This window comes from Jaculus jaculus, chromosome 10 (assembly GCF_020740685.1).
Source record: "Jaculus jaculus isolate mJacJac1 chromosome 10, mJacJac1.mat.Y.cur, whole genome shotgun sequence".
NCBI classification, from domain to species: Eukaryota; Metazoa; Chordata; class Mammalia; order Rodentia; family Dipodidae; genus Jaculus; species Jaculus jaculus.
In genome coordinates, this window is record NC_059111.1 from 2,563,247 (window position 1) to 2,576,234 (window position 12,988).

At 40.6% G+C, this 12,988-nt stretch overlaps 1 protein-coding gene across 2 annotated transcripts in view; it reads left to right on the forward strand.

Annotated features, from left to right (window-relative positions):
• The window catches only part of Unc13c (unc-13 homolog C), a 583,772-nt gene that overhangs the window by 151,509 nt on the left and 419,275 nt on the right, over positions 1–12,988 (forward strand). The gene's annotated exons all lie outside the window — the stretch shown is intronic.

Here is a 12,988-nt window from a genome sequence, read left to right on the forward strand (position 1 = left end):
AAAAGCAACAGGTTTCTTTTAATGTCAAGCTTAAGCAGGGACTCAATCCACACAGACCGACACAGCGGGAGTGGGAGAGAGCCCCGACCTTCTAAAAGTAGGGGTTTATAAAGGAAAAGAGTGGGAAGGGGGAAAAGGGGTTACATCACATAGCATCTTTTAAAATGATTGGTTCCAAGAAGGCACGCACGGGAACATTTGTAGTTGCTCATCTCTGGTCAGCAGACTGCTTGTAGATCCTATCTTTTGCAAGGGGCCGGAGGACCCCACAGCTAAGTATTTCTGAAATGTCCTGTTGAGCAAGTGAGCATGAGTTACAGAAGCAAAGGTCGGCACTTTAATCAGTTAGTTCCTTATCTGAGCAGAGCCCGGGATCCTCCTTTGTTCACAATGGTTTGTCCTACAATGGCAGTGTCATTGTTTAATTAGTTACATGTTATTTCTTTTTGGTCTCTCAATCTGAATTATGCTGTGACCACCCTTGTGGTTGGTTTGAAGATCTAAGGCAATGTTTGTGGTAGGTCTTGATGGGGAATTAAAAAAGTTTATTTCAAGAAGAAGACCCTTGGGTTGTCTTCACATTTTGTCCCCTGAGGCACAAGACAGGGTCACTTTGTCTTAAATACTCAGAGGAATCAGGAATTCAAAAATTTTAAATCATTCCCACAGACCTCCCATGCATGACTGAGCCCCAACCTTGGTATGGCCAACCTGCCTACATTAAGAATTCATTCTTATTTAAAGATCTAGTCTATTTTTAGAAGAAAAATTTATTTATTTATTTATCTATTTGAGAGAGAGGGAGAGATAGAGAATGGGAATGCTAAGGCCTTCTGCCCCTTCAAATAAACTCCAGATGCATATGCCACCTTGTGCATCTGGCTTTATGTGGGGATTGAGGAATCAAACCCAAGCTGTCAGTATTTACAAGTAAACACCTTTAACCACTTAGGTGTCTCTACAGCCCTATCTTGTCTCTTTAAATTATTAGTTCCTAAGCCATGTTCCTCATTTTTCCTATATCTGCTATAAGAAATGAGAATTTCTCTTTCTCCATGTAGTGAAACAGATTGACCTTTCAATCAATAATAAATAATTTACATCCTTTCATCATCTTTTTCTGCTGCATCAAGAGGCACCAGCAATAGTTAATCAATCTCATGATGCCCTCACTCCTTCCTCTGAACCTCTCAGACATCTAAGACATTGTATATGCTAGTTTGGACTTTTGACTGGTACCCCATCACTGCCCACAGCGACAAGAAAGTTAATTATACTTCTATTGCAATGCACTACAGGCTGTGTTTTCTTTAGTGCCTGTCATTAGATCCTTAGATGGATAAAACATCTCATTTAGAGCCATGACCCCAATGCTTCCTTGGTGCCAACCTTCCTAGGTTAGATTCCCAGGAGAACAAGCTAGACTAAGAAGCCTATGAGCACAGTTTCTTTTGACTTAGGAATGCAATCGCAGTCATAACCAATCCTCATGAAGCCCTGACACCAGGAGGTTCCTTGTGTTCAAGCACACATCCGAACACCCACATCCACTAGTCTTTTCGTGTGGGAAGTCTGGAATGAGCACTGGGCCATGAACCTTTCTCAAAGAGGGACTCAGAATGATCCCTCAGCAAACAGCATAGCCCCTGGAAGTTGGAGCCATGACAAACAAATTCTTGAAAGGGTACCTGTGTGTATGACACCCTGCAGCAGTGCCACGTGACCCTCGATGGTGAGGGGGAAGCCAGTGTGAGGCTGGGCTGAGCCAAGCATGACTGGGATTCTACCTCAGCAAGAGTGTGTGCTGGCGCCATCAGCTCTGTGTCTTTCCTTCAGCAGTGTAGAAGTTGACTCAGGATGTCCTCACAAACATTTAAACAAATGTGATGGCTTAGAAGATCATCCCAGTGAGGTTCCACTGTCAAAATCCCCACATCCTTCTTTCTGGGTTTGCATCAAGACTGAGTCAGGGGAACAGGAAAACCATGGGTACAACCTGAGCCCTCATGGGAGTCTACAGGAGGGAAGGTTTCTCTTTGTCAGAACGGGCTGTGGATAAACAGACACCATGTATTTTTGCCCTTGAGATTATGATAGATGTAAAAAAATCTTACATTACTTTCTTTTAAAAAAATTTCAGTCATAGTGGTAATTAGACCTTCTTTAAATCAAACTATCAACTGTGTTTGTTGTGATCATCGCTAAATATTTTTGAGGTGAAAACTGGTTGATACTAAGTGTATTTTAAACTGGGACATTACATGTATGCTTCATTATTTTATAATGAAAATATTAGAGCATTTTTAAGAACTAATGCTTCATTGGGCCATGTGTATTACCTCTCTTACATGGAATGTGCTGCCTTTGATGAAAAAAGTAGAAAATGTCTTGCTATAATATTAAGCAATTTGACCTAATTTATTTTTGGGATTTATTTTAAAAGCATGTTGTGATGCAGGAAAATGATGAGCTTGCAGATATGTGGTGATGCATTTAAATTTTTGTTGTCAGTGTCACACCCATTTTTGCTTGAGTGCTCTGAAGCATAAACCACTGACTTTTGTCCAAGAATTTGAGTATTGGAAATCTAATTCTCCAAAGGGGAAGGGAGGGAGGAAATAATTATGTAACCATTTAAGTTCTAGTCTGATGCCCTGATATGCAGCATTTGTTAAAATGTGAATTTCTCACTTTCACCATAGAACAAGAATGCATCCAGTTATGCACAAGGAGTGAGAAGAAAAGCCAGGAAGTCAGGTCCATTGTCAAGTGTAAACTATGGTGGTGGTGACTGAGTGAATTCGTGAACTTAAGTGCATAGAGTAGAATGTCTGAAATACTTTCAAGGCCATATAAAATGGATGGGAAATTTTAATTTTTAAAGGACAATATTCTTAAATGAATATTGGTGAGGGGCCTGGACCAAGGTAGATCTGGGAATAGAAATAAGGTGTTCTAGGAACGCAAGTAAATAGAATCATATATATGCGCTCACAGGTAATTTATTTACTTTATTAAAACAACTTCATATATATACATATACAGCAATTTGGTCAAATAGATACTATCATTTCCCTCTGTTATCTCCTCCCCCTCACTGCACCCTCCCTCCCACTTACATACTTTATGCTTAATTACAGGTACATTAATTAACTGCATAATTGAAGAGAATGCCTTCTCCCCCAACAAATATTGACTACTAATAGCTCCTCAGGGAATGGTGGGGACTAAAAAGCCCCTCCACAATCAATAACCAGGTTAAATAAAGTTTGATACAGTATAAGCTGATTTCATGTGTTTATCAAAATATTCCAGTATCATTTACTGAAATATTATCTCAACTTTTTTATACCTTTATAAAACTCAAAGTGATCATATCCAAATGTCCTTATTTCTGCCCTTTCTGTTCCCTTACAGTGAATTCTTTGCCTCCACTTATATCCATATCACATCTGGCACAGTTACTAGTAAATTATAAAGCAAATGTTGAAGAGTCTAAATTATCTCAATTGTGATTTGATTATTCCAAATTCTTTGCATTTCTGTATACACTTGAGTATTTTCTTTTCAAATGCCAGCAATTGAGAGGACTGGTGTTTTATTTAATGGTATTGTGTTAAATCTGTAGCTTAGTTTATGGAGAATAAATACAATGTACAATTTTCTAGTTGCAAGCATATTTGTTGCTAATTTTATTTTGATATTATTGAAAGGGAAATTTCAATAATGGAATTAAAAAATACTGTTGCAGTATTTTGATACTTTTACTATGAAACAGTTGACCTATAGTGAATACGAATGTGGTAAATTAATAGTTTAGCTCTAATAGTTATTTTGAAAATGTCTCACCACTTTCTCAGAAATAATCATGACAGTTGTGGGAAAGACAGTTTACCCCTTTCCTTTCCACTGCTTTATGACTTTCATTTCATTGTCTTGTCTCAGTGAGCTATGGAAATCCTCCAGCTAAATGATGATAACAGTGGTACAAATGGATTTGTTTGGGTAGCTATCTGCCTGTAATAAAGCATTAAGTATTTTATGATGAGCTCACTTTTGATCATAGGTCTTAGATTGAGAGATTTACATTTTATCAGATTGAAGATAACAGTTTTCTTTTGCATTGCTAAGAATTTTTAAAATTTATTTTATATTATACAAAGAACCAGGTTTTATTATGTTGTTTTCAAACAATTTTTTGTTTCCTTTCCCCTTTCTTTGTCTTCCCTCCCCTTATCCCCTCTCCTCAATTTAGCATCCTTTCTGCTTACATACAACATGTTTCCTTTTGTCTTTTCTTCCCTTCTCATTACCTCTTGCCCCATCTACTGGTCTCCCATGTTGAAGTGAAACGTTATACAGCCTCACATCAAAAGAGGCCTTATCCCTGTGGGACTCTCCTGGTTGCTCTGCAATTGTAAAAGGGTTGGAGTAGAGGAAGGAATACTCAAATGAATATTATTATGTATTAATAATCATAATGATAGCCAACACTTTAATGATTATGATGTCCCAAGTCTTGCTCTAATCATTACTTACTTAATCTCTGAAGCAACTTGAGGAATTTGGTCCCCACATTTCCTCACTTGTCAGGAGATTGGCATAGAGAGAGTCAACATCAGGCAGTCTCCTCCACACTCCCTTCTCTATAGGGATTAATGAGTATGCTAGGAGTTAAGCTGGGCTCCCAAGGGCATGTACTGCCTACCCTTCAGGTATAGAAATGTATATTGACTTAATTGGTGATTTTGCCCTTAACCATATGGAGTAGTATGTCCTGGTAACCATGCAGAGATGATTAGATTCCTAGCACTTTTATTTAAGTCACCTAGTACTTCTGAGTTTAGGTTTTCCTCTTCTCATTAGAAATGACATTCTACCTTGTGAAATTGTTTAGGCACACTGAAGTCACCAGACAGATCCTGCATCATCAGAGAGGCCTATGGTTTGGGCAGGTGGTCATCCATGTGTGAGATAAGGCAGGGAAGACAAGGTAGGAAACAACAGATCTTGGAGTGACTTTTGCTGCAGTCAACTGTCTCCTTGGCCTTGGACCTGTAGAAAAGCAGTACATTATGACAGGAGATGATGGAGGGCTAAAACTGCTCAACACATGGCCAGGGAACTAAGAGCAGGAAGGAAGTGAGGCTTCACAGTTCCCTTCAAGAGCATGTGATGAATGGCCTGGGGGTCCTCCATTAGGCCTCACCTTCAAAGGCTCCACCACCCCCCAGTCGTTTTATGGTAGGGATCTTTAACACACGGACTCTGGTGCAATGGTACTTATCCAGACCACATCACTGTGTTTCATTCATGTTACGCACACAGTCTTTTTACCCCTTCTTATAGAAATGTGTTAAATGAGTCTAAACCCTCCCTGCCCCAGTAAAGACATTGGAAGATGAAGATTTGATTCTTGACATCCACCTGTTTACTCATCTGCCTGTCAGCTCTATTATTCCTCTGCTCAGTCCTTGGTGCTCTTCACCAAGGACAGCGTGCTGGTCCTCCCATCACCAGCGGCCCTGGCTTCTCTTTGCCATACTTGAAGGATCCTGCTTATAAAGTGAGCCTGGCAGTATGCTGGGCCACACTGCCTTTCCACGGATCTCTCTTGTTCAGATGCACATCCTCTGCACCTGGCTAGGTTTCCTTCTCAGCTGCAGCCACGTTGCCTTCCTGCCTTATGAGAAGTGTCCACAGTCAGCCACTTTCCAAATCACCATGAATATCATTGTTAAATATTTGGTAAACTATATTTGTATTTAACCTATTTATGTTGGAAGAATTCATTACTTTTGAGACAGGGTCTCACAATGTAGCTTAGGCTAACCTTGAACTCACAGGGATTCTCCTGTCTCAGCTGTTCAAATGCTAGGATCACAGCTGTGCACATACAACTGGTGGAAAAATTATTTTAAAGCAATTACCACAATGCATACCTTAAGATCTTTACTGTTGAGGCACTGTTGTGAGAAAGGCTTTCTCACTATGTTGTTGTGGGGAATTAACTGGAATCCTACATGTCCGTAAGAATACATAAACTCAGTGCCAAAGAAAAGATAATTCAGAGGCCATCATACTTGTCTAGAATTAAGCAGATGGCAAAAAATAGGAAGCCTGACACAGGGGTGTTAAGCACAAATTTCTGAGGCAGGAGCTGGTCAGAGTTGAGGAGCGTCAAAATCGTGAGAAAATTCACACTGGGGCTTGAGGAAGCAATCTTGCTGGTCTGTATCTTGAAGGATTCTGCCCCTTTATATTCTGTCTCTGCCTTGGAAATGAACCTTTAAGTCCCCAACGTGCTGGCCTTAGTTCATTTGATAAACAAAATCATTTATTGATCTGAAAATGTTTTAACTCCACTCTGGTAATGATTAGTAATAAAATTGCCATTTAATAGTTAATTAGCTCCTTCAGTCCACTAAGGCATCCCTTTAGTCATATGAAATAGTTCTTTTAAAAAATAAATTAGTTCAAGTCCTAAAAATTATTACCCATTCAATGTCAATACAAGTTTTTGACTTTTCTTGCTTTAAATCAATATGAAGTTCAGAATAGAGGGCAGGTTGCTGAACTTCATGACCTAACACACATTTCCAAAGCTCAACTTCTTTGAATTGAGTATAATAATAATGCTTATTTCAAATGAATATTATAGGAATAAAATGGGATAAATTTTACACAGTGCTTGATATATAAGGAATAATTAAATGTTATCATGAACACTTCCCACAACAACAGCACCTGGTGTTTTAATTTAATCTCCTTCTAAGTTCTGATTCCCTAAATCTTAATTCTTAGTCACAAATTTCATTGCCTAATATATTGTGTATTGTGTAATTAAACTTAACAGATGGAAGGTTAGTGCAAATTCTTGAATTCAAGTAGTTGAGAAATAGATGATGGCAAGTTGCCCCCTACTTCCTCCCCCCCACCAACTTCCAGCTATCTTCTACCTCCATTGATTTTGTCCTGGTCAGAATTTCTTTCCTATTTTCAATGAACTTCAGAGAAAAGAGTACAGGCATGGCCGGCCATCAGTACTGCTCACTTTAGATGCAGTGAGTCACGTGAGAGTCTGCAGAACTAAGGCAAAGCTGTATTTTTATTTTATTTAGTTGTGCAATTTGAGTCACTTCTCTCCATCCTTATGAAGTGTTCACATCTGCTCAATGGGCGCCCCACGGTCTTCCTTGGATATCCAGGGTATATTATGAGGCTGCTTTAAGTGTCTGGACAGTAATAGTTACTCCATCCTTCCTTACTCTGACACTGAGTTAAATGAAATTTGTGCCTAATTCATTGGATTTTACAAACTTTCCCTAAAGCAGCTATGGATTGATCATGGGGTTATAACGAGGAGAGGGCAGGGACCAAGAAGTAGTGAGGGGGAGGGTGGGAAGAAGAACTCTAACCTGCTAACTAGGAAGGTGAAATTTCAAAATTGGAAAGTTAGAGCCAAACCACAGAGATGTAAGGAAACGTCTCCAAGTGCTTCTCTAGAATGTCTTATTCTTCATCTCACTCTTCAGCCCAGGATAATTTTTAAGCTGTATCCCACTTCTACTACCATAATCTTTTGATGGGGTACCACCCATGATATAATGGCTTTTTGCATCTTTCCCCCACTCCTCTGGGAACTCATAATAACACATTTGCTTGCTGTGCTCTTCTGTTTTCAACACAGTTCCATGTTCCATACATGTTTGCTCAGTGAAACTTTACAGCCACCACTGTTTATCCCAGTGTCATAAATGTACAAGCCCAGGCAATTCAGACGTGTCACTGGATGTCTAAGTGAAGATGCAAGTGCAGGGAATCTGGGTCAAGGGACCATGCTGAAAGCCATTAAGGATTAAAACCTCTTCACCAGATGGAACTTAACCTAAATTTAAAAATGCCTGCATCCTGTTCCATTTCCCCACCCTCTGGTCCCTTCCATAGGCACTTCTCTGGCCAAGGGAGCTGTGTCTCCCACTTGGGGCATGGCAACTTGTGCTCACACTACATATTATAATTATTGCTATTTTTTAATTTTCATAGATGGAGATAGAAAGAGAGAAGGGAGGACAGAGAGAGAGGGAGAGAATGGACATGGTAGGGCATAATGCCACTGCAAGTCAACTCCAGATGCATGCAGCACTTGCTGCATCTGGCTTTATGTGGGTACTGGGGAATCAAACCCAGGTTGTTAGACTTTTCCGGCAAGTACCTTAACCACTTAACAATTTCCCCAGCCCTTCAATTTTTATTTTAAAACAAGGTCTCGCTGTTTCACACTGCCCTAGAGCTCACTGCCCATCACAAGTGGCTTCCTGCTCATGGTAGGCCTACCACCTCAGCCTCCCCTGTGCAAGAATTATGGCATAAGCCACCACACGCATCTTTCATGCTGTTTTGTTTTCTCCCCTCTGGAATGTTCAAGACGAAGTTCAGGTACTTAAGGCTTTCTGGAGCCTTTTTTGTTTTATTTATGAGTCTATGATCAGTCAAGAACTATGAATATTTAAACTAAAGAGAACAAGGTCCCTCTATGCCAGAAATTCACAATGGAATTGGAAAGGCAGACACATAGGTAAAATACTTCACATAAATAGTGATTGTGAGCATTCCCTTAGCAGAGGAACATTCAATGCATGGTAGCAGCACAGAGGAGAAAGTGCTAGAATCCTGTGCCTGGCAGGCCAATGCTTATCTTTCTGGAGAGATAATCTATCGATATTTGTGAGAGACATAGGTGGAGGGGGAAAAGAGAAAGGAATTGGAGACACAAGGAACAACATAGAAAAACTCAGAGTGCCGAGGCAAAAATACGGTGATTAAGGAATGCTATTACTTGAACATGGCTAGAACAATGTAATTTGAGAGTGGCATGAGGCAAGATGGATAAGGTGGAGCTTTCAGTAGGGGAAGTTACAAACTGTTAAATATATTAATATTTTAAAAATGTTGTGTTTGAATAGTCAAGTTAGTGTTAAGAAGATATATTACACTCTTATGTCACTGTAAGTAGCTAACATAAACAACGGAGGAAGGAAGAGTTTATTTTGGCTCCTGGCCTTTGAGGTTCAGTCCATGGTCCATTCCCTCTGTAGTGAGGCACTTCAGGGAGGAGGGAGATTGTGCAAGAGCAAGCTGTCCACCTCCTGGCTGCCAGGAACTAGAATGGAACAGCAATAGTACTAGGAAGGGGTTATAACCCCCATGAGCCACCCCCTCCAACCACATTTCTACAACATCCTGCACAAATTTTAAATCCATCAACATATTAAACCATTCATTAGGCTGGAGCCTCATAATATGATCTTCTGTGGAAATACCCTTCCAGATACACCCAGAGGTGGGCTTCACCAATCTCCTATGTATTTATCAACCTACTCAGGTTGACTAGCAAGATTTCCCATCTTAGTAGAGTAGTTGGGCTGCAATCGCAAGATTCCAGGTAAGAAATTCTTAGGTTGAGAGTTGCATTACCAGTGGAACAGTATAACATTCCCCTCAGGGGAGGGTGTGGGTGGATCTTAAAGAGTCTGGTATGACTCCTGGGTGTGCGTCTTGTGAAAGTCGTTGATAGTGACAGCATTGACTGGGATTGGTAACTCACGCAAAGGACCAGGTTTGGGTAGAGGTCATTTTGGGCCTGGGTAGAAATATTTATTGAGTCATTGAAATGTTTGTCTATTCATAAAATCTTGAGTATCATGAGCTTGCGATGTTTCAGACATGATTTTCTTTTATAAAAAAAATCTTATCTTTTAATGTGAATACAATGTTTTGTAAGGAACTAAAGTTTCTTTATGACATTTTTATATGTTTTGATTTGGCTCCTTCCTCTTATGTGGTAGTTGCTGTATGGCTCCATGGACTCAGGCACTTTGGATTAAACTTCCTACTTGAGCCCCGAGCAGGCATATCCCTGCTACGGGGGCAGCGTGTCACTGGGGCCAGATCTTACTGTCCAGCCCTAAGGTGTGTTTGAGGACAGATACGAAACCTACCCCAAAGGTGCGGACTGAGTGGTTTGAGCTCTGGAGGTTTGGTCTGTGCTTGCTGGTGGTGCTGGCTGCTGGGGGTCTCTGTGCTTGGGTCTACAGAAGGAGGGTGGCTTCTTCCACCACTGACCGTGTTCCCCTGGACTCGAGCCTGCAATAAATCCCTTCCTCCCATAAACTGGGCTTGGTTGGACATTCATCCCAGCAACGAGGAACTGTCTGCATCACCTCACAACCTCTCCTTCATCTCCTTGCCCTTCTCACAGCTCATATCCTCTATCATCAAGATTCCCCTTTCCACTTAAGTTCACATGTGTCCTATTGCCAGCCCTCAGCCCCTCCTTTGAGCCTTGTCTCCCTCTCATGGGCTCCTTTCAAGTTCCTTTTTGTTGTTGTTGTTTTTCGAGGTAGGGTCTTTCTCTGGCCCAGGCTGACCTGGAATTCACTATGTAGTCTCAGGGTGGCCTTGAACTCATGGAGATCCTCCTACCTCTGCCTCCTGAGTGTGCCACCATGCCCAGTATCTAGTTTCTTGAATACTACCCATACTCCCACATAAATGTGCATCTATAGAAGATAGAAGCTAGGATCATCATGTGTGAGAGAAAATTCTGTATTTGTCATAAATTTTAGCCTTAAAGAAATCAATGCAATGGAGAGAGGTGAACATATGTTTGCAGTAGAGAAGATGTCTAATAACAAACAGGTTATGGGAGAGTGTGGAAGGAGGAGCTCAGGTTGGGTGGCGGATGATGCCAGAGGACAAATGACCTTCAAATTTAAACACCATTTTTATAAATAATAGGGGCTGTGCCTAAATGACAGTAGAAAGAGTATGAAAGTTACTGAGGTATGAAAGAAGCAGTACCCAAGGCAGAGAACAGACTATGCCTTGGGGAAGGAGGGCAACATGGGAGTGCCTGTGTACAGTGATGGGCATGTCTTGGGCTGGTGTTCAGTGGGACAGGCTTTGGACTGAACTTTTTATTTTTTTTTTATAGGATATATGACTTTTTATTTGTTTATTTTTCTCAATTTTTATTAACTTTTTCCATGATTATATAAAAAAGTATCCCATGGTAATACACTTCCGCCCCCCACTTTCCCCTTTGAAATGCCATTCTCCATCATATCCCCTCCCCATCTCAATCATTTTACTTTGTTGTCATGATCTTTTCCTCCTCTTATGATGGTCTTGTGTAGATAGTGTCAGGCACTATGAGGTCATGGATAAAGAGGCCATTTTATGTCTGGAGGGAGCACGTTGTAAGGAGTCCTACCCTTCCTTTGGCTCTTACATTCTTTCCACCACCTCTTCTGCATTAGATCCTGAGCCTTGGATGGTGTGATCGAGATGTCACTCAGTACTCCAGTCACTTCTTTCCAGAACTATGATACCTTCTGAGTTGTCCCAAGTGGACTGAACTTTTTCTAACAATATTTGCCTCCAACAGTATTTCTGGACTAGTAGTGTGGGCTGGGAAATTCAGAAATGAAAACATTAGAGAAACTAAGAGAATTCGTGTTTCTATTTAAGCAAATCACAGTTGCTTAAATAGGGTTGTATAGTAGGGTTGGCAAACCCAGGCCTATGGATTGAGGGGGTTGATAGAATATTTTATTCTACTAAGATTAGTTTTAAATGATTTCTTTACCTTACTACAGCCTAAATTTCCAAAGCCTATTTTCTGTAAGGAGAGATCACAGACATGATCACTTTTTCAAACTTAGCACAGGACTCAATTTCTTCATATTGTGTTAGTTCAAAACAAGTCCCAGTTTGTAGCTGTGAGTGAACACCAAGTTGTTTCAACCAAGAGGATTTGCCCTGTAAGCTTATGAAACCCAGGAAGGCCCCTTCTCTATGTTTCCTTTGCTTTTCTCATTCATACAGCCTCCCCTGGAGAAGCTTGGCCCTCTGCCAGGGCATGTGTTCCCCAGTTCCCTGCAGAGCAGATTGAAATGAACTTGGAGGATTTCCAAGTGGAGGGAGGCTGATAAGGGCTTCAAAGGCTCCTAAAGCCATATGAAACTTATGATGGATTCTTTCGTGACTTAGGCAGGTTGATTATCTACCTACATGCATTTTTCAGACCCAGAAAAAGGTCCGAATGAGCCTGGTGAGATGGCGCAGTGTGTAAAAGTGCTTGTGGGGCACACATGATGACCTGAATTGAGATCCTTAGAATACAAATAAAGCCAGTAGTATGTGGCATCTACAGCAAGATGGGAGGTGGAGACAGGAAAAGCCCTGGCAGCTTACAGGGCAGCCTGTCTGATGTACACAGTGAAATGCAACAACAGACCCTTCCTCAAGCCAGGTGCAAGGCAAGGATGGACATCTGTGGTTGCCCTTTGACCACATGCACGTGTGTGTGTGTGTACTCTGGTTTTCTGGGATGTCTTTCAGTGATAAAATATCAACAAATCTCTTGTGTATGTTTGTATACAAAGTGGTGTGGCAGCAAGCCAGTACCACCACATGTAAACTTTTTCTTCATGTAGTCAGGGTAGTAGTTGTCTCAGAGGTCATCGAGTTGCACATAGTCATTTACATTTCAAAATTAACTCATAGAAGGAACTCTGGCTGCTTGGTTTTGGGGTATCAGAGTTCTCATACACTCTGTAGCAGACAGTTCCCTTTGTGATGGAGATGTCTTCTCTAGCAGTGTCCTCATCCCCAGGATGGGTTTTCAGGCACGTGCCCTACATAAGGCTGGGTTGGCTGTTTAGCAAAATTATGCTCTTTCCAGACACAAATTTCTAAAATGTGCTTTTACCATTGTCGTTTCAAGGATACTTTCCTATTGTAGCTTTAATATATGACAATGTTTATTCTCATATAATCTTGATTTTTTTTTTTTTTTTTGATGCATGAGAGTCCATTGTCAGACTTGATATCTACTTAGGTTTTTCGCTTAGCATTTATTGAAATATTTATTTATTATTATTATTTTAATCATTGTTTAATAAATTACCATCACTGAGCTAGG